We start from the raw sequence: 5,056 nt of genomic DNA, 5'->3' as shown, positions 1-5,056 counted from the left end.
ATTCAGATTTCAGATTTCAGACGTAAAAACAAACAGTCTGACTGATTCAGATTTCAGACGTAAAAACAAACAGTCTGACTGATTCAGATTTCAGACTTCAGCACCACCTCTTAAAATTCAGAAGTGAATTCAGATTTCAGACTTCAGCACCACCTCTTAAAATTCAGAAGTGAATTCAGACTTCAGACTTCAGCATCTCTTAAAAAACAAACGCCACCTAAGTCTTCTAGATCGATACAAAGAAATTGTACTAAAATAAATTATTGTAATTAAAACACATGAAATGCAACTCTTCTTCCAATAGTACAAAAAGCATGTATATATATATATATATACACACACACTAATGGTATACCCTCGTGATGCAATGTGGGTGAATCACAACTCTAAAACATTAGTTTAGCTTTGAATCATGAGTGTGTGTGATTATTTTACAAGTTAACTAATATATAAAGTTGAAAGTTAATATTGTGTATTAGTAAGATCGATTGAAAAAATAATTGCACACATGTTGAGTTTTCAAACTCATATAAAGTTGAAGGGTTGGGGTGGGGTACATGCAGGATCTGAAACCCTTTATGATATTGTTGCTTCAAATTTCAATTTACTTCAAGAGAAATAAGAACTTTGAATTTAAATTTGGGTTCAAAATAGGAAACAAACAGAGTGTCAAACAACTTTGGAAAGACCAAACATACGCTTTTCATGTAAATATGGCTTACTTAAATCTGAAACTTTGATCAAACAAATAGTATGTTTTAAGCATTTGTACATTATGCATAATAGTTTGTACTTAAATTTTTTTTGAGTCTCTTGCATAAATTGTTAGCACTTTATGCTTTGAGACTTGTAATTAAAATTTTTGGTCTAAATGCTTATTAATGTAATATAGATATATAGAACATATTTTTCATACAAAAGACGCACATCGCGTATCAAAGTCTCATGAAACTCGCTTGGTAATGCATTATGCATGCCATGTCTTTAAACATAAGAAATATTTGGTTAGTTTTTTATTAAATACTAGTTTTGTGCACCGTGCGTTGCATGATGACGATAATTTAAAAAAAGAAAATCAAACTAATGTTGAAATATTACAATGTCAGTTTATGCATATAGCATTTTCTTTTATTAGAGTTATAGAATATAAATATAATGATTAATTTATTGACCTTCATATTTTTTGTTCATGTTGTCATTCTCACAATTGTTGATATGTTACGATCAATCCTTCTAATACATAACTAAAAACTTTAAACTATCATTAAATAAATCTCTCTAAAATATTAAACAGGACAATCTTTTTTTTGATTTACCGAATATATAAAAAAATTAAATTTTCCTCTTTTTCATACAAAGTCTTTAATCCCGTCGCATAGCAAAATCAGTTTATACCCAATAAAAACATTATTTTTTTCATTATGTATTTTAAATATGATATTATATAAATAAATAAAACTTTAAACAAATTTAAATAATTTTAAGCATAATAAAATAAAGAACATGTATCATATAATTTAAATAATTTAATAAAAGCAAACAAATACACATATAAAAATAAAATTTAATGTGATATTCATGTGGTATTTATATGTGTATTTATTTGCTTTTAAAAAAGTTAAATGAGATATAATATGTAGATGAGATAAAAAACGAAATAGAAAACGAAAGGTCTAGAACATTTATGAGTTAATGAAAGATAATTAATATAACCAACAAAATAAATCCAAAATAAATCTAAAAATTTGGAAAAAAATGAATTATGAAATAATTTTTCCACAAAGTGTCACATAAGAAACTTCATGTTTTACTTTTAGATTTATATAAAATAGTGATGCCAAATGCTCAATTAAGGATATCTTTGGCTTGGAAAATTTTGTTTCCATTTCGGAGAAAATAATGAAATACACATTTTCCATTCACGAGTAAAAAAATATTTAACTTATTTAACATTTCATAAATTAAAAACAATGAGAAAATCTCTTTCAAAAATCATCTTGTGACAATGTGGCCAACATTTATTGTAAGTTTATTTTAATTAGTAGATGAAAAGATGAAAATATTATAATGAATATCCCTATGAAGTTATGTAATGTGAAGGTTAAAGGTAATTAAGTTGTAAGTGGTAAAAAAAAGTCTTCTTATAATGGAATACATATTTATCATTTAAGAGTAGAATAATATAACTTATTTAATATTATAAAAACATTGACAAATCATGAAGGGGCACATGAAAATGTTTAGAAGTTTCATCTCCAAAAACGAAGAGAAAAAGGTTGGAGGTTAATCTTTTTAAAATTACCAAAACAACCTTATTTTAATGAATTTTATGTTTTAAAAATAGGGATTGAAAGTCTTTTACATATCAAATATTTTAAAAAAATCAAAAAATCTAGGAAAAAGAAAGATAAGTTTCTAATATTTAGAGAAAGGCACCTATTGTATTTGGTTTCTCATATATATATATAGACACACACATATACATATTGATGATTATCAATCACGTATAAACAATTATTGTGAACGGAGTTTAAATTCATTTTTTCATAATATCTTGTAATCATAAAATATTAAAACTTTATTCAAATTTATATGATCCAATTGTAAACACAATCATGTTCTACGATAACAACAAATCCAACAATATTGAAAAGAAAAAATATGTAATAACAAATCACATTTTGTAAATAATATAATTTTTACATACCTTTTAAATTTTCTTCAACTCTTATTTCTTCATTACTCACCAAATGATTTATGTCAATTGAATATATATATATATATATATATATATATATATATTGATAATTATAAATCACGTATAAACAATTATTGTGAACGGAGTTTAATTTTTTTTATAATATCTTGTAATCATAAAATATCAAAACTTTATTCGAATTTATATGATCAAATCGTAAACACAATCATGTCCTACGATAACAACAAATTCAACAATATTGAATAAAAGAAAGATGTAATAACAAATGATATTTTGTAAATAATATAATTTTTACATACCTTTTAAAATCTTTTAAGTTTTCTTCAACTCTTATTTCTTCATTACTCACCAAAGGATTTTTGTCAATTGAAAAAATCATGAAGTAGTCAAAATTTAAATTATCAATCACGTATAAATAGTTATTGTTAATGAAGTTTAAATTCGAAAAAAGTTTATCATATCCTGTGATTACAAAATATCAAAATTTTATTCGAATTTATATGATCATATCGTAAACACAATTTATATGATCCAATCGTAAACACAATCATATTCTATGATAGCAACAAATCCAACAATATTGAAAAAGAAATATGTAATAACAAATCACATTTTTAATAAATATAATTTCTACATACCTTTTAAAATATTTTAACTCTTTTTCAATTCTCACCTTCTTCATCCTTCACCAAAGGATTTTCTAGGATTTCATTTTGTTTATTATTGAAACTTTGAAAAACAAATTTCATTAAGAATTAAAAGAAAGTAAGTGGAAGAGCAAATCAAGAGTTGGGGGGTTAAACTTAGGTATACAAAATTACAAAAATAACCCGGGTTAATTATGAGCTATACATTTTCCATCAAGGGGTAAAAAAGTCTTTAACATATTCAATATTTAAAAAAATTAAAAAATAAGAAAAAAGATAGGAAGAGTTCTAAGCATTAGAAGGTGCCACCTCATTATGTTTGGTTTCCCCTTTAATATATATATATATATATATATATATATATTGTATGGAAAACATTGTCTGTATGGATTAATCTATCTGTATAGAATGGAAGAATCATGTTTTTTTTTTAAATGAAATAGGACAGGTCTTGACTTTCTGAATAAGCCATTTTCTATATCGGTAAGCCAATATCAAACTATCATCTATAACTGATCAAATAAATTGTAAGTCTCATTAAACTGCTAACAAATATTTCTTAAAATAACATTTAATTTATCAACTACTTTAAGAAATCCTTTATGAAATCATTTAAAATATGGTATATTACAATTCGTCCAAGGTTAAATACATAAGATATTTATGAAAACATAGGTTTCAAGTATAAATAACATTAAATAAATAATTTTGAAAAATAAGATATAATAATTATTTTTAAAACCTACACCAAAATATAAATAACACAAAAAATATGGTCAATATTACACTTTACACATAAAAATAAAGTGAAAAACATAGTAAAATAAAAACACATGACATGCAAATCTTATTCCAATGGTAATAAAAACATGTAGCATATATTGAACATATTTTTCATACATCTTCTTTCAAAGTCTAATACATCTTCATTTTAATGTTTTGTTTTATTTTTTGTCTCTTTTAATATAATACGATTTATGTGGTCTTGAGACGTTTACACTTTTTGTAACGCCCCAACCCACACATTTCATGTAACACATATTTCATACCAAAGAAATACATATTCATATACATCTGGGTCCCTTAGTACAAGAATCTATCATGACCAAATACAAGGTCCAAAAATTCAAAATACAATCTTGTACTAAACAGCAAAACTAATCATCAAACGCAACTCTTCATCCAATATGCATATAAGATAAGCATTATATCTTTTCTTTTCCCTTACCTTCTACACCTCCTGCAATACATATTTTAAAATCACAAAACGAGGGTTAAACTAAAGATTCTAGTGAGTTACCCTATTCATGTCATTGCAGGGTGAAGGATCACCAAAACCTTTATAAAAACAATTATTCATATATATAACAAATATATGAATATACAAGAACATAATACCAAATCATTATCCACTTTTCAAGCTAATCACGCAACTATTCAAATTTCAAACTTTTGAACCAATCGGGTTCCATATAGTGCCACTTTTAAACCTTTTCTCATCAAACGAGGTTTAAACAAAGTTTCACACCAAACCTGTTCTTTTCTCCTCAATAACATCCAGTCTATGATTTCCAATTAAGAACCTTGATCCTGAATCCTTAAATCACAAAGAAATAATGATTCCAGACCTCGGTAGTCTTAAAGGATATAATAGAAAGAGTTATATAAACCACACACATACAAATGCCAC

The sequence above is a fragment of the Cynara cardunculus genome (genome assembly GCF_001531365.2).
Source record: "Cynara cardunculus var. scolymus isolate 2C chromosome LG 5, CcrdV1, whole genome shotgun sequence".
NCBI lineage: Eukaryota > Viridiplantae > Streptophyta > Magnoliopsida > Asterales > Asteraceae > Cynara > Cynara cardunculus.
The sequence above is the reverse complement of the archived record's forward strand: the minus strand, read 5'-3'. Positions refer to the sequence as shown.